Source organism: Lampetra fluviatilis, chromosome 6 (genome assembly GCF_964198595.1).
Source record: "Lampetra fluviatilis chromosome 6, kcLamFluv1.1, whole genome shotgun sequence".
NCBI classification, from domain to species: Eukaryota; Metazoa; Chordata; class Hyperoartia; order Petromyzontiformes; family Petromyzontidae; genus Lampetra; species Lampetra fluviatilis.
The window spans coordinates 16633726-16655702 of NC_136280.1; positions in this window are offsets into that span (position 1 = coordinate 16633726).

Consider the following 21977-nt stretch of genomic DNA (forward strand, 5'->3'; position numbering starts at 1 on the left):
TTGAGAGAGATCAAAACACTCGTTCTTGCTGATGTTGCAAATGGGTTTCTTAGCGTTTTTGAGGAAAGCAGCGATTTCAGATCTTGCAACGTCTGCCGGGTTGTGTCCCAAGCCTTTGAGGACTACGTCGACCTGGGCAATGATATCATTTACTGGGATGTGTTTAGGGGTGACTGCAAAATTCAACCCTTTAGCTAGTACCGATTTTAGGCTGTCAGAAATAGGGATGTTACTATGATTGATGACAATCTTGTTAACATCTAACTTTTTAGCGTGTGGCTCTGGCTTCTTTTTTGACAGGAGGTTGAATATAGCAATAAAGTTAACTTTACATTTGATTAACATTGAAGTAACTGAAGAAACTGTCATGTTGTCTACATGGTCCCAATCAGATGTGGACATTTTTTCTGTTAATTCTAAGTGTGATTGTAAGAGAATCTTGTCTAAATTATCAAGTTCAAATCGGAGCAATCTTATTCTCTCTGTTGTGAGCAAGATGGCGCCGATTATGGCAGCCTCGGCCAGTCGGTGCGCCCTGTTTTGTCTTGTTTTGTCTGTTAATTCAGTGTTCTGCCAAGTTTTTTCGGAGTTCTCTAACAAGAGACAAACTTTTAAACATCAGGGAAACAACTCCTGTGGATTTATTTCCCACTTTTATGCTTCCAGCAGCAGAATTAGTGGGCAGTCTAGTCAAAGCCGCGCTAAGCTGTGCTCAAGCAGCAAAAACCCCGCCCAAGGGGTAAACGGTCGGGGGCTCTAGTACGGCTACACAGACGCGGGATCCGAACAGTGCTTCCAAGCTTTTTCCTCTCCAATGTACGTTCACTGTGCAACAAAATGGACGAACTTCAGCTACTGATGGTGAAAAACAGAGACTTTCTTTCATCTTCTGTTTTGTGCTTCACGGAGACATGGATGTGTGATTTGATCCCGGATACTGCGTTACAACTTGCAGGCTTCCAAATCGTAAGATTTGATCGGGACATAGCACTCTCCGGTAAGACGAAGGGCGGTGGTATTTGTTTTTACACTAACAGTGGCTGGTGTGTAGATGTAACAGTGATTCTGCAACATTGTTCTCCGGACCTGGAATCATTTTTTATCAACTGTAAACCTTTCTACTTGCCTCGCGAGTTCGCGTCCCTCATTTTAGTTGCAGTTTATTTTGCCGCCGAGTCCTCAGGTTAAAGAGGCCCAACGCATGCTCGCCGACCAGATTCTGAGTGTGGAGCGAGCAAATCCGGATTCCCTGGTTATCGTACTCAGCGATTTTAACAAAGGTAATCTCAGCCACGAACTCCCCAAATACAGACAATTCATTAAATGCCCTACCAGAGAAGGGAACACTCTGGATCACTGCTACACTACAGTCAGTAGAGCCTACCACGCCGTCCCCCGAGCAGCACTGGGACACTCTGACCATGCCATGGTCCACCTAATTCCTGCATACAGGCAGAAACTAAAGCTCTGTAAACCTGCTGTGAGGACATCGAATCAGTGGACCAGTGAGGCTATGGACTGTACTGACTGGGATATGTTCACGACTGCTACCAATAGCCTGGATGAACTCACAGAGGCTATGACGTCGTACATCAGCTTCTTTGAGGACTGCTGTATTCCAACACGCACCGGGGTGAACTTCAACAACAACAAGCCCTGGTTCTCATCAAAGCTCACAAAGTTCAGGTTGGAGAAGGAGGAAGCGTTTAGGAGTGGGGATAGAGACAGATTCAAAGAGTCGAAAAACAGGTTTAGCAAGGCGGTGAGAGAGGCTAAACGACTGTACTCAGAGAGACTAAAACACCAGTTCTCTGCTAACGACTCTGCTTCTGTCTAGAGAGGGCTCAGGCAGATCACCAACTACAAGCCCAAAGCCCCCCACACCACTAACGACTCCCGCCTGGCCAACGACCTGAACGAGTTCTACTGTAGATTTGAAAGACAATTGGACTGTCCTGAACTACCCCTTTCCACCCAAGAGGCCTCCCCCTCCCCCCTACTACAGAGACGACTCTCTTCATTCAGGAGGGAGAGGTTAACAGACTTTTCAAGAGGCAGAACCCCCGCAAAGCAGCTGGGCCAGACTCTGTCTCTCCAGCGACCCTCAAGCAATGCGCTGACCAGCTGTCTCCGGTGTTCACCAACATCTTCAACACCTCACTGGAGACATGCCATGTACCAGCCTGTCTTAAATCCTCCACTATCATCCCTGTGCCCAAAAAGCCAAGGCCAACAGGACTTAATGATTACAGACCCGTCGCCCTAACCTCTGTGGTAATGAAGTCTTTGAGCGCCTTGTGCTGGCACACCTCAAAGCTATCACAGACCCTCTCCTGGGCCCCCTGCAGTTTGCCTACAGAGCCAACAGGTCTGTGGACGACGCAGTTAATATGGCCCTCCACTTCACCCTACAGCGCCTGGACTCCCCAGCAACCTACGCCAGGATCCTGTTTGTGGACTTCAGCTCTGCTTTCAATACCATCATCCCTGCCCTGCTTCAGGACAAGCTCTCCCAGCTGAACGTGCCCGACTCCACCTGCAGGTGGATCACAGACTTCCTGTCTGACAGGAAGCAGTGCGTTAGGCTGGGAACACAAGTCTCTGACTCCCGGTCCATCAGCACCGGATCTCCTCAGGGCTGCGTCCTTTCCCCTCTGCTCTTCTCCCTGTACACCAACAGCTGCACCTCCAGTCATCCGTCCGTCAAACTCTTGAAGTTTGTGGACGACACCACCCTCATTGGGCTCATCTCTGGTGGGGATGAGTCTGACTATAGGTGGGAAGCTGACAACCTGGTGACCTGGTGTAGCCAGAACAACTTAGCGCTCAATGCTCTTAAGACCGTGGCGGTGGTTGTGGACTAAAGGAAGAATACAGCCCCACTCACCCCCATCACCCTGTGCGACTCCCCAGTCAACACTGTGGAGTCCTTCCGCTTCCTGGGCACTATCCTCTCCCAGGACCTCAAGTGGGAACTGAACATCAGCTCCCTTATAAAGAGAGCACAACAGAGGATGTACTTGCTACGGCAGCTGAAGAAATTCGACCTGCCAAAGACAATGATGGTGCACTTCTACACAGCAATCATTGAGTCCATCCTCACCTCCTCCATCACCATCTGGTACGCTGCTGCCACTGCCAAGGACAAGAGCAGACTGCAGCGTATCATCCGCACTGCTGAGGTGATTGGCTGCAATCTGCCTACCCTCGAGGACCTGCACACCTCGAGGACCCTGAGGCGAGCGAGGAAGATTGTGGCCGACTCCTCTCACCCTGGACACTCTGTTCCAGATACTCCCCTCCGGCAGAAGGCTGCGGTCCATCAGGACCAAAACCTCACGCCACAAAAACAGTTTCTTCCCATCCGCTGCTGGCCTCTTCAACAAGACCAGGGGCTCAAAATGACTTTAACTTTCAAATTGACTTTAACACTATATCTGCATAATGACACTCTGCCATATTTGCACTATGTTATCATATTTGCATTTTTGTAATTTTATATTGTATATTGTAGCTATTGTATATTTTATATTTTATCTTATTAAATGTTTACATACTTTAGCTCCTTAGTATTAGTTAGACTTTGTACCTTTAGTATAGTTATACTTGTACACCACTTATTTAAGATTTTAAGATTCATATGTGTTGAATGTATAAACCTTCCTGCCAAAGTAAATGCCTTGTCTGTGCGAACTTTCATGGCGAATAAAACCCTTTCTGATTTTGATTACAGCTAGGCTGGCCTTACATAAGATCCGTTTCGAGTTAGGAGAAGTGACAGCAGCCCCCCCCTCTTCTCTCCCCCCTCCCCCCTGCAGCCGATCTCTCCAGTGCTGCTGCGGTGGTCCACTTTACTCCAGTGACCCGGGCGCTGCTGCGGGGTCCACTTTTCTGCCCCGCCTCCTTCCCCCCCTTCTCATCCCCCCCCTACTGCCGAGTCCTATATAACATCGTGCCACGGGAGATCTCTCGCCTACTTCAGCAGTTTTTTCTTGCTGTGGTTACACTTTATATACATTTATACACACTCTAACATTTCTCAATTGTCCTACAGACCCTGTTATCTGGAATCATGTTTCGTCTTATTTACTGTCATTCGTGAAATGGCCTGAATACTGTAATAGGTTTTTACCCTTTTAACTGGTACAAAATCTGACACCTTTATACAAGGCATCATGTTTGCAATAACCTCAACACAAGAAGTCAAAATGCAAACAAAAAGAAACAACTCCAAAAGGCGTATCTGGTCCAACACCAATGGAGACTAGGCTCTAAAGAAAGCTGTCTCGGGTGTGGACCAATCAACTTCAAGGACAGTGCATATCATTATCATCATCAGAGTTGTTTCTTTTTGTTTGCATTTTGACTTCTTGTGTTGAGGTTATTGCAAACATGATGCCTTGTATAAAGGTGTCAGATTTTGTACCAGTTAAAAGGGTAAAAACCTATTACTATATTTAGCCACTGGTAAAGGAGATCTCATAGTGGCCTGAATACTGTTAAATAGAAATGCATGATATCCAAATAATTCATGGAGTGTTGCCTGTGCATGGTAGCGCCACAGAGGGTATGAAAGGAATGATTAAAACTCCTTCCGATCTCTGTCTTACAACATGGTATTGGGATTTTCCACTTCTGTGTAAGATCACTTCCCGCCACATTTCGGGCAGGACAGGGTGAGAACATCACATTGGAGATTCTTGTGGTAAAACTGCGACTGATCTTCCATCTAAACCCTATCAGAGCTGGTTAATTTTTTCTCGGAACCTGGTGATGCCCTCCTATGGCCGGTCCTGACATTTCAAGCGACAAAACGAATTTTTTTGCGGGTCAGACTCGTAATGTATCTGCTGCCTTTATAGTGCAAACATCTGGAAAAGAAAAAGATTGCACATAAGGACCAGTTATGCCCCATTTTTTCAGCACATTTTTTCCAAAAATCAAAGTGACCTAGTTGATAGAATTAATTTAAAGAGTGACTGCACTGTGCAGTGGCATAGAGTTGAAAGTTGCTCAGCTATGAGAAGGCGAAGGAATATTGTCTTCTTATTTTTCTCCAGTCGATCATTCCTTCGGAACGCCCGGCTACCACGTTCCTGAGGTCTTGCTGGGGCTGCCGTTTGGAACAGCAGTTGACATGTGGGCTGCTGGCTGCATCCTAGCCGAGATCTCTGTCGGGAAACGAATGCTGCCAATCAACAACACCATTCAGGAGGTCGCTGGCATCGCAAAGGTAACATGAATTATTGCATTTTTGGATTGAACTGCTATTTAATTGCAGATATTAGCAGTCTGTGTTTGATTCTTGCAGCGGTACAGTTGTTGGCTCTCATTTGGATGGTTGTGAGTTAAAATCCTCGTTGGGGGTTGATGGTGCCCTCCAGTGTGAATAAAATGAGTACCACTTTTTTCCGATGATATCACGTTGACTTTAAATTTCACATAATTTAAATCAACTAATTTTACTTGACTTCAAGTGATTACCCAACAATGAATAATTGACTCAATATGATACAAATCACATATGTAAATATGTGATGAAAAGTCCCCTCAACGTTCCAGTGACATAACAGCAAATGCATTGTTTGTTTTCAGATTGTGGGAAAACCACCCTCAGGAATGTTGCACGCTGCACCAAATCGTCATCAGTATTTCAGTGAGTACTTGAAAGGTTATTCTAAAATCTAAATATATGATTAGACGATGGAACATCACTCATCTGGCTGCACAGTGACGTGAAAGTTAGTTTCTACACGTCCTTCATGGCGTTGATTGTGACAGCCTTGTACACAAGATATGTATTCTAATTCATGACATCGTTTGTGATTGTCACCACTGCAGACTACTTTGAACAACTCACCAAGAAATGTCTGCAGCAGGCACCTAAGTGTTGCCCACTGGGGATGTTTCTGGGAACAAGAGATATGGCGTTCATGGACCACATCAGATCCATCTTATGGTGAGTGTCCAACTAATTGAGTTTCCCTCAACGTGAACAAATTCAAGTTATTTTCTATAGCATAAGAAAATACACATCCCCTTTGGAAAGTATATAAATAAGGCATCTGTGCAGAAGATATGAAGCAAATAATAAAAACGCAATGCAGTACTTAATTACACATACCTTCAAACGCTTACATACCTTCTCTGGATGATATTTTATTGTATAACAAGAATGTGTATTTTCGGTATGTCTCTTCTACTGATTTTTTCATGGGAACTTGTCTCTGTTTTCAGCTGGAGCCCAGATGACCGCCTGTCTCCGGAAGGTGCTCTCGAGCAGGCAAGGATGAGAGCCGCCCCAGCGCCGCGACCTGGGCTTCCCATGGCACCAGCGTGCCAGGTCGACCCCCACCTCGCTCCAACAACCAATGCTTCCCAATTCGAGAGCCCTTCAACTTCCCCATCCCAACTCTGGATCATGACAAAGCCCACTTCTCGACCACAACACCTTGCCACCTTCCCTTAATTCCCGAAGTTCTTTCTCCTGGCGAAATGCCAGTCCCAATATTCGTCAGCAGTGCTTCCAGGAAGCCAATCTCTATTTCGGCCACTCAGATATCCACTTCCGTGTCCCTCGTGTCTCCAGCCCCAAATCGAATCCCCTTCATCCAGCCTTCTGCATCTTGTCCTCTTACGTTGTTTGAGCCAATAATCGAAAGCATTTTGGCTTTGCAGATGCCAATGGACACTGGCACATCAAATTCCACCACCAAAAGCAGCATTCAGGAGGCAAATATGAACACTGCTTCGTCTCTGACAGCTTCAATTGATGTCGCCCTCCCAGAGTCGGAGACAAGAATTGATACGGAGATCAAGCCTCTGGATACTGAGGAATTGCCTATTTCATGAGCTCCACCTTGTACTCTATATGCCTACAAACATTGAGTCCAAAAGCATGGTTAAGGCAGACGCCAAGCCTCACGATGCTGAGGAATTAGCCATTTATGTTGAGGCAGTGGAAGAAGAACATTCGATTCCCTCACTGTTAAACGACCAACAGCAAGTCATGGTGCAGACTGACATTGACAGTGGAGACACAATGCAGGAGGTCCCCAAACATAAAGCTTCGGCCATTCGCAAGAGACTGCATCGGTTCAGATGCACTCTTTTTAAGTGTTTATGTTGTTGTGGGGGAAGTGGTGAGGATTAAATGTTTTTGTTACATTATGAAACACAGTAGACTCGATTATCCGTGCTAATGTCGGGGAGGATAATTCAAAATCGGCAATAATCCAAAAATATAAATTTTCCGTGAATCTCGATGCAAAAAAACACTAATATAAGTATATTTTATGTTTAACTTAAGAAAATTTAGTTTGTAATGAAAACATACATTTGTAGGACATAATTCATTGTGCTCAGTGATAAAACTTTTCTGCTCACTCGTAGAAGACTCCACCCACTAAGTGGAAAGCAGAGCCATACGAATCTAAATCCGCCCACTGTTGTAAATATATGCAACTACTGTACTGTAGAGGCAATCACGTGGATTTCGGATTACCCGGAGCACATTCGTACAGTTTAAGCACGTTACTTGTGATAAAAACATTTCTAATAATAATTATGTATAAATGTTTATTGATGATTAATTTGGGCTTAAGAAACAATCCGCAAGTTATCAATTTACGTTACAATTTTAGATGGGCGGTTAATCTCAAAATCAGATAATTTGCACGCGGATAATCGAGTCTGCTGTGATGCAATCCTCAACTTACGACCGGGTCCCATTCCTGAGACCCGTTTTTAAGTTGAGCGGTTCGTAAGTAGGAACACAATGGACTGTATTGAAATGCACAGATTGTCAGTCTCATAAAATATGTTACGATTCAAATAAGGGGAGCATTGTTAAACTCACAAGAAAGTGTACATTTGCATGTAATACTGTCATAAAGACTGTTTATTAAATGAAACATGAAATAACAAGACATTTAAAAAATAAGTTTTATTATCTCGTACCTCGAGTCCTGATCTGGCTTGCTTGTCCGAAGGTGTATGATGAGTCCCCACAATTGCACACACACACAGAGGCACGCGCGCGCGCACACACACACACAAAGACACCAACAACAACGTAAAGCCTTAACAGGTGTTGGGGGCAAGTGATGTTAGCGAGCAGTGCCTATGAAGGCTGTCATGGCACACGAGGGGTGGATGGCCAGCACCATACCCGTCTGCGTTTATATCTCCAGCAGCGATGTTTACGTAGGTACGAATTTGAGGCTGAGTCAATCAAATGGAGGCTCAAGACCCATTCAGATAATCGTCACTTGCGTGAGCGGGAATCAAACTCGGGTCCTTGAGTTGGTAGAGCAGCACACTAACCGCTACACTGCCGCTTCCCACACACAAACGAGGGGGGGACGGCACGTGCCTTTACGCACATATGCAAACCAACTTTCACACACACACACACATGCCCTTATGCATGTGTAGTGTAATAGCGCCGGCTGGTGCACAGTATCGGAAACTGCGGTGCATAGACAGCACACACGCCGGTGAGTGTGTGGACAGGTGTGTTGGCAGAGCGGAGGAACTGGGGCAAGTGGGTTCGAGAAGGGAGGCGCAACTAGGGCGGAGTCAGACCGCGCTGGTAGAATAAAGGGAGCCGAGAGCGGGAGCTCGAGGCTGCCGGTTCTGGGTTGGATTCGTCTCGTCGTCGCTGTCGTCTTCACTCGATATTGCGCTGCCAGATAGTTGTTGGCTGTCTCAGTCAGCGCTGTCAGTGTTAGACGGCTAGCGTTGTGTATAGGCTAGGCTAAGCGATTGTAGAGCAGTGTGCAGGCGAAACCGTGAATGTTCTAAATAAAAGGTGCCTCCTACAAACCTCGCCTCTGAATCAGTGACACTATACATGCATGCAAACTCAATTTCACACACGAGCATACACACACACACACTCTCCGTGAGTTCGTGATTCATTACATCTCATGGAGGATCGCTCCACTGAACAAAATATTTCCGTGGTTCAGTTCGCAAGTACGAGTTTGCATTTGCAAATTGATGGTAAAGAAATAAACATCTCATGGAAGCTTGTTTGTAAGTGCAGATGTGCATAAGTCAGGTGTCTATAAGTCGATGACTGCCGGTTATGTACAGTGAGGGAAAAAAGCATTTGATCCCCTGCTGATTTTGTACGTTTGCCCACCGACAAAGAAATGATCATTCTATAAATTTAATGGTAGGTTTATTTGAACAGTGAGAGACAGAATAACAACAACAAAATCCAGACAAACGCATGTCAAAAATGTTATAAATTGATTTGGATTTTAATGAGGGAAATAAGTATTTGACCCCCTATCAATCAGAAAGATTTCTGGCTTCCAGGTGTCTTCATTACAGGTAACGAGCTGAGATTAGGAACACACTCTTAAAGGGAGTGCTCTTAATCTCAGCTTGTTACCTGTATAAAAGACACCTGTTCACAGAAGCAATCAATCAATCAGATTCCAAACTCTCCACCATGGCCAAGACCAAAGAGCTCTCCAAGGATGTCAGGGACAAGATTGTAAACCTACACAAGGCTGGAATGGGCTACACGACCATCGCCAAGCAGCTTGTTGAGAAGGTGACAACAGTTGGTGCGATTATTCGCAAATGGAAGAAACACAAAAGAACTGTCAATCTCCCTCGGCCTGGGGCTCCATGCAAGATCTCACCTCGTGGAGTTGCAATGATCATGAGAACGGTGAGGAATCAGCCCAGATCTACACGGGAGGATCTTGTCAATGATCTCAAGGCAGCTGGGACCATAGTCACCAAGAAAACAGTTGGTAACACACTACGCCGTGAAGGACTGAAATCCTGCAGCTCCTGCAAGGTCCCCCTGCTCAAGAAAGGACATATACATGCCCGTCTGAAGTTTGCCTATGAACATCTGAATGATTCAGAGGACAACTGGGTGAAAGTGTTGTGGTCAGATGAGACCAAAATGGAGCTCTTTGGCATCAACTCAACTCGCCGTGTTTGGAGGAGGAGGAATGCTGCCTATGACCCCAAGAACACCATCCCCACCGTCAAACATGGAGGTGGAAACATTATGCTTTGAGGGTGTTTTTCTGCTAAGGGGACAGGACAACTTCATCGCATCAAAGGGACGATGGACGGGGCCATGTACCGTCAAATCTTGGGTGAGAACCTCCTTCCCTCAGCCAGGGCATTGCAAATGGGTCGTGGATGGATATTATAGCATGACAATGGCCCAAAACACACGGCCAAGGCAACAAAGGAGTGGCTCAAGAAGAAGCACATTAAGGTCCTGGAGTGGCCTAGCCAGTCTCCAGACCTTAATCCCATAGAAAATCTGTGGAGGGAGTTGAAGGTTCGAGTTGCCAAACGTCAGCCTCGAAACCTTAATGACTTGACGAAGATCTGCAAAGAGGAGTGGGATAAAATCCCTCCTGAGATGTGTGCAAACCTTGTGGCCAACTACAAGAAACGTCTGACCTCTGTGATTGCCAACAAGGGGTTTGACACCAAGTACTAAGTCATGTTTTGCAGAGGGGTCAAATACTTATTTCCCTCATTAAAATGCAAATCAATTTATAACATTTTTGACATGCGTTTGTCTGGATTTTGTTGTTGTTATTCTGTCTCTCACTGTTCAAATATACCTACCATTAAAATTATAGACTGATCATTTCTTTGTCAGTGGGCAAACGTTCAAAATCATCAGGGGATCAAATACTTTTTTCCCTCACTGTAGACGAACCACACTGGATTGTTTGAGGAGATCCTTGAAAGATCTGGACATAGCCACATCGGTGACCTCCGGCAAGCAAGGCTGCATTCTCAGAGTCATTTTGCCTGTATGCCCAACCACTGCATGCCGAGGCAGTTTTCATTAGGCCAGATTGATGGAGCTAAATGGGCGCGGCACGGGCTAGAGAAGAGAGCGACGTACGTGGTAGAGAAGGATGTGGAGTCGATTGGACTTGCCGATGACTAGGACCAGCAGTGTCAAGATCGGCCTCTGGAGGAGGTTCGTGAAGGATGCTGCTGGAGAGTTGGAGGCAGTTGCCCTCCAGCAACAACAAGGCAGAGGAGCGATGCTCACAACAATGCGTGGAGTGCCGGGCGGCTAAAATTCAGAGAGAATTCACTGTTGGGAGTACGGTGCATCTGCCAGTTATCTCAGTCAGCCAATGGCACTTCAGTCTGGTCCCTGAGGTCCTGCCAGCGGGCTTTCAATACTTTACGTATCCTCAAAGTGCACCTAGCATGGTACAAGCATCATGGTGATGTCCCCACCGCTTATTGGTGAATGGCGGTTATAGATAAGTTGAGAGCACGCTATGGCTCGTTCTCGGCATTAATAACACAACAATAGGGCATGTAATACTAACACTGTGCTGCACGCATTCCTTTTCTGGGCAGATAAATATGAAGTCCAAATTATATCCTCATAGAAAAGCAACTGGACTCTATATTAGCGAACCCAGACGATTGCTTAGCCTCTGTTGTACTCCTTTAGAGAACGATAGAGCAGCATTCACATGTTTTTTTTGGCCATAGCAGCCACAACATTCATTACTGTAACCAAATCACAGTTTTGAAATTCAATTTCCTTGCAAGATGCTAAATAAATATAGAACATTATTATTTTGAAAATGTGGAGGTACACCATAGACACACACACGTGAAGAAGCCTCAAGTTGTTGAGTTGTTTTCAATTGCGCTTGTGCACCGCTGCCAAAGCAGCAGAAGCATTAGCACCCGAATGATTCGTTGCACTTTGAAAAGTGTAAAGCGATGCGTGCATTTATTATTTAAATTAATGATCATGAATTCATGAATGATTTCCAAGGTACCCTGAGCGACGTTAATCCGGCCCATTGTGTCGTGGAGATGGTGGGAGGAGACTGCGCATTCTTAAGGCGATGCAGACGAGTGGAGCAGCATAGGACGGACATTCGCATACCTCGTTCCTGTCCTGCTAGAAGAGGCACATCTCAGTGAATGGTGTTGGCTCAAGGAGGTCGAGTGTGAGATCCACGGGGACCTTCGGAAAGCTCCGTTCGAGCCTGCAACGCAAACATCGGTGGTTCGTGCTCACTCACTCAATGGAAATGTTGTGCCACCAAGTCGATCAATCTTTTCTGTTCACGTTTACAGCAATTTCGAGCACTCTGCTTATTTTCTAATGCCAAGTGCTTGATTTTGTTGTGAACGAGTCAGACTCATCTACTCGTTGTTCTGAAGTCCATTGTAGCAGGCCACAAACACGGCGTATTGATGAAGAAGCCTCAAGTTGTTGATTTGTTTTCAATTGCGCTTGTGCACCGCTGCCAAAGCAGCAGAATCATTAGCACCCGAATGATTCGTTGCACTTTCAAAAGTGTAAAGCGATGCGTGCATTTATTATTTAAATTAATGATCATGAATTCATGAATGATTTCCAAGGTACCCTGAGCGACGTTAATCCGGCCCATTATGTCGTGGAGTTGGTGGGAGGAGACTGCGCATTCTTAAGGCGATGCAGACGAGTGGAGCAGCATAGGACGGACATTCGCATACCTCGTTCCTGTCCTGCTAGAAGAGGCACATCTCAGTGAATGGTGTTGGCTCAAGGAGGTCGAGTGTGAGATCCACGGGGACCTTCGGAAAGCTCCGTTCGAGCCTGCAACGCAAACATCGGTGGTTCGTGCTCACTCACTCAATGGAAATGTTGTGCCACCAAGTCGATAAATCTTTTCTGTTCACGTTTACAGCAATTTCGAGCACTCTGCTTATTTTCTAATGCCAAGTGCTGGATTTTGTTGTGAACGAGTCAGACTCATCTACTCGTTGTTCTGAAGTCCATTGTAGCAGGCCACAAACACGGCGTATTGATGAAGAAGCCTCAAGTTGTTGATTTGTTTTCAATTGCGCTTGTGCACCGCTGCCAAAGCAGCAGAATCATTAGCACCCGAATGATTCGTTGCACTTTCAAAAGTGTAAAGCGATGCGTGCATTTATTATTTAAATTAATGATCATGAATTCATGAATGATTTCCAAGGTACCCTGAGGGACGTTAATCCGGCACATTATGTCGTGGAGTTGGTGGGAGGAGAATGCGCATTCTTAAGGCGATGCAGACGAGTGGAGCAGCATAGGACGGACATTCGCATACCTCGTTCCTGTCCTGCAAGAAGAGGCACATCTCAGTGAATGGTGTTGGCTCAAGGAGGTCGAGTGTGAGATCCACGGGGACCTTCGGAAAGCTCCGTTCGAGCCTGCAACGCAAACATCGGTGGTTCGTGCTCACTCACTCAATGGAAATGTTGTGCCATCAAGTCGATAAATCTTTTCTGCTCACGTTTACAGCAATTTCGAGCACTCTGCTTATTTTCTAATGCCAAGTGCTTGATTTTGTTGTGAACGAGTCAGACTCATCTACTCGTTGTTCTGAAGTCCATTGTAGCAGGCAGCAAACACGGCGTATTGATGAAGAAGCCTCAAGTTGTTGATTTGTTTTCAATTGCGCTTGTGCACCGCTGCCAAAGCAGCAGAATCATTAGCACCCGAATGATTCGTTGCACTTTCAAAAGTGTAAAGCGATGCGTGCATTTATTATTTAAATTAATGATCATGAATTCATGAATGATTTCCAAGGTACCCTGAGCGACGTTAATCCGGCCCATTATGTCGTGGAGTTGGTGGGAGGAGACTGCGCATTCTTAAGGCGATGCAGACGAGTGGAGCAGCATAGGACGGACATTCGCATACCTCGTTCCTGTCCTGCTAGAAGAGGCACATCTCAGTGAATGGTGTTGGCTCAAGGAGGTCGAGTGTGAGATCCACGGGGACCTTCGGAAAGCTCCGTTCGAGCCTGCAACGCAAACATCGGTGGTTCGTGCTCACTCACTCAATGGAAATGTTGTGCCACCAAGTCGATAAATCTTTTCTGTTCACGTTTACAGCAATTTCGAGCACTCTGCTTATTTTCTAATGCCAAGTGCTGGATTTTGTTGTGAACGAGTCAGACTCATCTACTCGTTGTTCTGAAGTCCATTGTAGCAGGCCACAAACACGGCGTATTGATGAAGAAGCCTCAAGTTGTTGATTTGTTTTCAATTGCGCTTGTGCACCGCTGCCAAAGCAGCAGAATCATTAGCACCCGAATGATTCGTTGCACTTTCAAAAGTGTAAAGCGATGCGTGCATTTATTATTTAAATTAATGATCATGAATTCATGAATGATTTCCAAGGTACCCTGAGGGACGTTAATCCGGCACATTATGTCGTGGAGTTGGTGGGAGGAGACTGCGCATTCTTAAGGCGATGCAGACGAGTGGAGCAGCATAGGACGGACATTCGCATACCTCGTTCCTGTCCTGCAAGAAGAGGCACATCTCAGTGAATGGTGTTGGCTCAAGGAGGTCGAGTGTGAGATCCACGGGGACCTTCGGAAAGCTCCGTTCGAGCCTGCAACGCAAACATCGGTGGTTCGTGCTCACTCACTCAATGGAAATGTTGTGCCATCAAGTCGATAAATCTTTTCTGCTCACGTTTACAGCAATTTCGAGCACTCTGCTTATTTTCTAATGCCAAGTGCTTGATTTTGTTGTGAACGAGTCAGACTCATCTACTCGTTGTTCTGAAGTCCATTGTAGCAGGCAGCAAACACGGCGTATTGATGAAGAAGCCTCAAGTTGTTGATTTGTTTTCAATTGCGCTTGTGCACCGCTGCCAAAGCAGCAGAAGCATTAGCACCCGAATGATTCGTTGCACTTTGAAAAGTGTAAAGCGTTGCGTGCATTTATTATTTAAATTAATGATCATGAATTCATGAATGATTTCCAAGGTACCCTGTGCGACGTTAATCCGGCCCATTATGTCGTGGAGTTGGTGGGAGGAGACTGCGCATTCTTAAGGCGATGCAGACGAGTGGAGCAGCATAGGACGGACATTCGCATACCTCGTTCCTGTCCTGCTAGAAGAGGCACATCTCAGTGAATGGTGTTGGCTCAAGGAGGTCGAGTGTGAGATCCACGGGGACCTTCGGAAAGCTCCGTTCGAGCCTGCAACGCAAACATCGGTGGTTCGTGCTCACTCACTCAATGGAAATGTTGTGCCACCAAGTCGATAAATCTTTTCTGTTCACGTTTACAGCAATTTCGAGCACTCTGCTTATTTTCTAATGCCAAGTGCTTGATTTTGTTGTGAACGAGTCAGACTCATCTACTCGTTGTTCTGAAGTCCATTGTAGCAGACCGCAAACACGGCGTATTGATGAAGAAGCCTCAAGTTGTTGATTTGTTTTCAATTGCGCTTGTGCACCGCTGCCAAAGCAGCAGAAGCATTAGCACCCAAATGATTCGTTGCACTTTGAAAAGTGTAAAGCGATGCGTGCATTTATTATTTAAATTAGTGATCATGAATTCATGAATGATTTCCAAGGTACCCTGAGCGACGTTAATCCGGCCCATTATGTCGTGGAGTTGGTGGGAGGAGACTGCGCTTTCTTAAGGCGATGCAGACGAGTGGAGCAGCATAGGACGGACATTCGCATACCTCGTCCCTGTCCTGCTAGAAGAGGCACATCTCAGTGAATGGTGTTGGCTCAAGGACGTTGAGTGTGAGATCCACGGGGACCTTCGGAAAGCTCCGTTCGAGCCTGCAACGCAAACATCGGTGGTTCGTGCTCACTCAATGGAAATGTTGTGCCACCAAGTCGATAAATCTTTTCTGTTCACGTTTACAGCAATTTCGAGCACTCTGCTTATTTTCTAATGCCAAGTGCTTGATTTTGTTGTGAACGAGTCAGACTCATCTACTCGTTGTTCTGAAGTCCATTGTAGCAGGCCGCAAACACGGCGTATTGATGAAGAAGCCTCAAGTTGTTGATTTGTTTTCAATTGCGCTTGTGCACCGCTGCCAAAGCAGCAGAAGCATTAGCACCCGAATGATTCGTTGCACTTTGAAAAGTGTAAAGCGTTGCGTGCATTTATTATTTAAATTAATGATCATGAATTCATGAATGATTTCCAAGGTACCCTGAGCGACGTTAATCCGGCCCATTATGTCGTGGAGTTGGTGGGAGGAGACTGCGCATTCTTAAGGCGATGCAGACGAGTGGAGCAGCATAGGACGGACATTCGCATACCTCGTTCCTGTCCTGCTAGAAGAGGCACATCTCAGTGAATGGTGTTGGCTCAAGGAGGTCGAGTGTGAGATCCACGGGGACCTTCGGAAAGCTCCGTTCGAGCCTGCAACGCAAACATCGGTGGTTCGTGCTCACTCACTCAATGGAAATGTTGTGCCATCAAGTCGATAAATCTTTTCTGTTCACGTTTACAGCAATTTCGAGCACTCTGCTTATTTTCTAATGCCAAGTGCTTGATTTTGTTGTGAACGAGTCAGACTCATCTACTCGTTGTTCTGAAGTCCATTGTAGCAGGCCGCAAACATGGCGTATTGATGAAGAAGCCTCAAGTTGTTGATTTGTTTTCAATTGCGCTTGTGCACCGCTGCCAAAGCAGCAGAAGCATTAGCACCCGAATGATTCGTTGCACTTTGAAAAGTGTAAAGCGATGCGTGCATTTATTATTTAAATTAATGATCATGAATTCATGAATGATTTCCAAGGTACCCTGAGCGACGTTAATCCGGCCATTATGTCGTGGAGTTGGTGGGAGGAGACTGCGCATTCTTAAGGCGATTCAGACGAGTGGAGCAGCTTAGGACGGACATTCGCATACCTCGTTCCTGTCCTGCTAGAAGAGGCACATCTCAGTGAATGGTGTTGGCTCAAGGAGGTCGAGTGTGAGATCCACGGGGACCTTCGGAAAGCTCCGTTCGAGCCTGCAACGCAAACATCGGTGGTTCGTGCTCACTCACTCAATGGAAATGTTGTGCCACCAAGTCGATCAATCTTTTCTGTTCACGTTTACAGCAATTTCGAGCACTCTGCTTATTTTCTAATGCCAAGTGCTTGATTTTGTTGTGAACGAGTCAGACTCATTTACTCGTTGTTCTGAAGTCCATTGTAGCAGGCCGCAAACACGGCGTATTGATGAAGAAGCCACAAGTTGTTGATTTGTTTTCAATTGCGCTTGTGCACCGCTGCCAAAGCAGCAGAAGCATTAGCACCCGAATGATTCGTTGCACTTTGAAAAGTGTAAAGCGATGCGTGCATTTATTATTTAAATTAATGACCATGAATTCATGAATGATTTCCAAGGTACCCTGAGCGACGTTAATCCGGCCCATTATGTCGTGGAGTTGGTGGGAGGAGACTGCGCATTCTTAAGGCGATGCAGACGAGTGGAGCAGCATTGGACGGACATTCGCATACCTCGTTCCTGTCCTGCTAGAAGAGGCACATCTCAGTGAATGGTGTTGGCTCAAGGAGGTCGAGTGTGAGATCCACGGGGACCTTCGGAAAGCTCCGTTCGAGCCTGCAACGCAAACATCGGTGGTTCGAGCTCATTCACTCAATGGAAATGTTGTGCCACCAAGTCGATCAATCTTTTCTGTTCACGTTTATAGCAATTTCGAGCACTCTGCTTATTTTCTAATGCCAAGTGCTTGATTTTGTTGTGAACGAGTCAGACTCATTTACTCGTTGTTCTGAAGTCCATTGTAGCAGGCCACAAACACGGCGTATTGATGAAGAAGCCTCAAGTTGTTGATTTGTTTTCAATTGCGCTTGTGCACCGCTGCCAAAGCAGCAGAATCATTAGCACCCGAATGATTCGTTGCACTTTCAAAAGTGTAAAGCGATGCGTGCATTTATTATTTAAATTAATGATCATGAATTCATGAATGATTTCCAAGGTACCCTGAGGGACGTTAATCCGGCACATTATGTCGTGGAGTTGGTGGGAGGAGACTGCGCATTCTTAAGGCGATGCAGACGAGTGGAGCAGCATAGGACGGACATTCGCATACCTCGTTCCTGTCCTGCAAGAAGAGGCACATCTCAGTGAATGGTGTTGGCTCAAGGAGGTCGAGTGTGAGATCCACGGGGACCTTCGGAAAGCTCCGTTCGAGCCTGCAACGCAAACATCGGTGGTTCGTGCTCACTCACTCAATGGAAATGTTGTGCCATCAAGTCGATAAATCTTTTCTGCTCACGTTTACAGCAATTTCGAGCACTCTGCTTATTTTCTAATGCCAAGTGCTTGATTTTGTTGTGAACGAGTCAGACTCATCTACTCGTTGTTCTGAAGTCCATTGTAGCAGGCAGCAAACACGGCGTATTGATGAAGAAGCCTCAAGTTGTTGATTTGTTTTCAATTGCGCTTGTGCACCGCTGCCAAAGCAGCAGAAGCATTAGCACCCGAATGATTCGTTGCACTTTGAAAAGTGTAAAGCGTTGCGTGCATTTATTATTTAAATTAATGATCATGAATTCATGAATGATTTCCAAGGTACCCTGTGCGACGTTAATCCGGCCCATTATGTCGTGGAGTTGGTGGGAGGAGACTGCGCATTCTTAAGGCGATGCAGACGAGTGGAGCAGCATAGGACGGACATTCGCATACCTCGTTCCTGTCCTGCTAGAAGAGGCACATCTCAGTGAATGGTGTTGGCTCAAGGAGGTCGAGTGTGAGATCCACGGGGACCTTCGGAAAGCTCCGTTCGAGCCTGCAACGCAAACATCGGTGGTTCGTGCTCACTCACTCAATGGAAATGTTGTGCCACCAAGTCGATAAATCTTTTCTGTTCACGTTTACAGCAATTTCGAGCACTCTGCTTATTTTCTAATGCCAAGTGCTTGATTTTGTTGTGAACGAGTCAGACTCATCTACTCGTTGTTCTGAAGTCCATTGTAGCAGGCCGCAAACACGGCGTATTGATGAAGAAGCCTCAAGTTGTTGATTTGTTTTCAATTGCGCTTGTGCACCGCTGCCAAAGCAGCAGAAGCATTAGCACCCGAATGATTCGTTGCACTTTGAAAAGTGTAAAGCGTTGCGTGCATTTATTATTTAAATTAATGATCATGAATTCATGAATGATTTCCAAGGTACCCTGAGCGACGTTAATCCGGCCCATTATGTCGTGGAGTTGGTGGGAGGAGACTGCGCATTCTTAAGGCGATGCAGACGAGTGGAGCAGCATAGGACGGACATTCGCATACCTCGTTCCTGTCCTGCTAGAAGAGGCACATCTCAGTGAATGGTGTTGGCTCAAGGAGGTCGAGTGTGAGATCCACGGGGACCTTCGGAAAGCTCCGTTCGAGCCTGCAACGCAAACATCGGTGGTTCGTGCTCACTCACTCAATGGAAATGTTGTGCCATCAAGTCGATAAATCTTTTCTGTTCACGTTTACAGCAATTTCGAGCACTCTGCTTATTTTCTAATGCCAAGTGCTTGATTTTGTTGTGAACGAGTCAGACTCATCTACTCGTTGTTCTGAAGTCCATTGTAGCAGGCCGCAAACATGGCGTATTGATGAAGAAGCCTCAAGTTGTTGATTTGTTTTCAATTGCGCTTGTGCACCGCTGCCAAAGCAGCAGAAGCATTAGCACCCGAATGATTCGTTGCACTTTGAAAAGTGTAAAGCGATGCGTGCATTTATTATTTAAATTAATGATCATGAATTCATGAATGATTTCCAAGGTACCCTGAGCGACGTTAATCCGGCCATTATGTCGTGGAGTTGGTGGGAGGAGACTGCGCATTCTTAAGGCGATTCAGACGAGTGGAGCAGCTTAGGACGGACATTCGCATACCTCGTTCCTGTCCTGCTAGAAGAGGCACATCTCAGTGAATGGTGTTGGCTCAAGGAGGTCGAGTGTGAGATCCACGGGGACCTTCGGAAAGCTCCGTTCGAGCCTGCAACGCAAACATCGGTGGTTCGTGCTCACTCACTCAATGGAAATGTTGTGCCACCAAGTCGATCAATCTTTTCTGTTCACGTTTACAGCAATTTCGAGCACTCTGCTTATTTTCTAATGCCAAGTGCTTGATTTTGTTGTGAACGAGTCAGACTCATTTACTCGTTGTTCTGAAGTCCATTGTAGCAGGCCGCAAACACGGCGTATTGATGAAGAAGCCACAAGTTGTTGATTTGTTTTCAATTGCGCTTGTGCACCGCTGCCAAAGCAGCAGAAGCATTAGCACCCGAATGATTCGTTGCACTTTGAAAAGTGTAAAGCGATGCGTGCATTTATTATTTAAATTAATGACCATGAATTCATGAATGATTTCCAAGGTACCCTGAGCGACGTTAATCCGGCCCATTATGTCGTGGAGTTGGTGGGAGGAGACTGCGCATTCTTAAGGCGATGCAGACGAGTGGAGCAGCATAGGACGGACATTCGCATACCTCGTTCCTGTCCTGCAAGAAGAGGCACATCTCAGTGAATGGTGTTGGCTCAAGGAGGTCGAGTGTGAGATCCACGGGGACCTTCGGAAAGCTCCGTTCGAGCCTGCAACGCAAACATCGGTGGTTCGTGCTCACTCACTCAATGGAAATGTTGTGCCATCAAGTCGATAAATCTTTTCTGCTCACGTTTACAGCAATTTAGAGCACTCTGCTTATTTTCTAATGCCAAGTGCTTGATTTTGTTGTGAACGAGTCAGACTCATCTACTCGTTGTTCTGAAGTCCATTGTAGCAGGCAGCAAACACGGCGTATTGATGAAGAAGCCTCAAGTTGTTGATTTGTTTTCAATTGCGCTTGTGCACCGCTGCCAAAGCAGCAGAAGCATTAGCACCCGAATGATTCGTTGCACTTTGAAAAGTGTAAAGCGTTGCGTGCATTTATTATTTAAATTAATGATCATGAATTCATGAATGATTTCCAAGGTACCCTGTGCGACGTTAATCCGGCCCATTATGTCGTGGAGTTGGTGGGAGGAGACTGCGCATTCTTAAGGCGATGCAGACGAGTGGAGCAGCATAGGACGGACATTCGCATACCTCGTTCCTGTCCTGCTAGAAGAGGCACATCTCAGTGAATGGTGTTGGCTCAAGGAGGTCGAGTGTGAGATCCACGGGGACCTTCGGAAAGCTCCGTTCGAGCCTGCAACGCAAACATCGGTGGTTCGTGCTCACTCACTCAATGGAAATGTTGTGCCACCAAGTCGATAAATCTTTTCTGTTCACGTTTACAGCAATTTCGAGCACTCTGCTTATTTTCTAATGCCAAGTGCTTGATTTTGTTGTGAACGAGTCAGACTCATCTACTCGTTGTTCTGAAGTCCATTGTAGCAGGCCGCAAACACGGCGTATTGATGAAGAAGCCTCAAGTTGTTGATTTGTTTTCAATTGCGCTTGTGCACCGCTGCCAAAGCAGCAGAAGCATTAGCACCCGAATGATTCGTTGCACTTTGAAAAGTGTAAAGCGTTGCGTGCATTTATTATTTAAATTAATGATCATGAATTCATGAATGATTTCCAAGGTACCCTGAGCGACGTTAATCCGGCCCATTATGTCGTGGAGTTGGTGGGAGGAGACTGCGCATTCTTAAGGCGATGCAGACGAGTGGAGCAGCATAGGACGGACATTCGCATACCTCGTTCCTGTCCTGCTAGAAGAGGCACATCTCAGTGAATGGTGTTGGCTCAAGGAGGTCGAGTGTGAGATCCACGGGGACCTTCGGAAAGCTCCGTTCGAGCCTGCAACGCAAACATCGGTGGTTCGTGCTCACTCACTCAATGGAAATGTTGTGCCATCAAGTCGATAAATCTTTTCTGTTCACGTTTACAGCAATTTCGAGCACTCTGCTTATTTTCTAATGCCAAGTGCTTGATTTTGTTGTGAACGAGTCAGACTCATCTACTCGTTGTTCTGAAGTCCATTGTAGCAGGCCGCAAACATGGCGTATTGATGAAGAAGCCTCAAGTTGTTGATTTGTTTTCAATTGCGCTTGTGCACCGCTGCCAAAGCAGCAGAAGCATTAGCACCCGAATGATTCGTTGCACTTTGAAAAGTGTAAAGCGATGCGTGCATTTATTATTTAAATTAATGATCATGAATTCATGAATGATTTCCAAGGTACCCTGAGCGACGTTAATCCGGCCATTATGTCGTGGAGTTGGT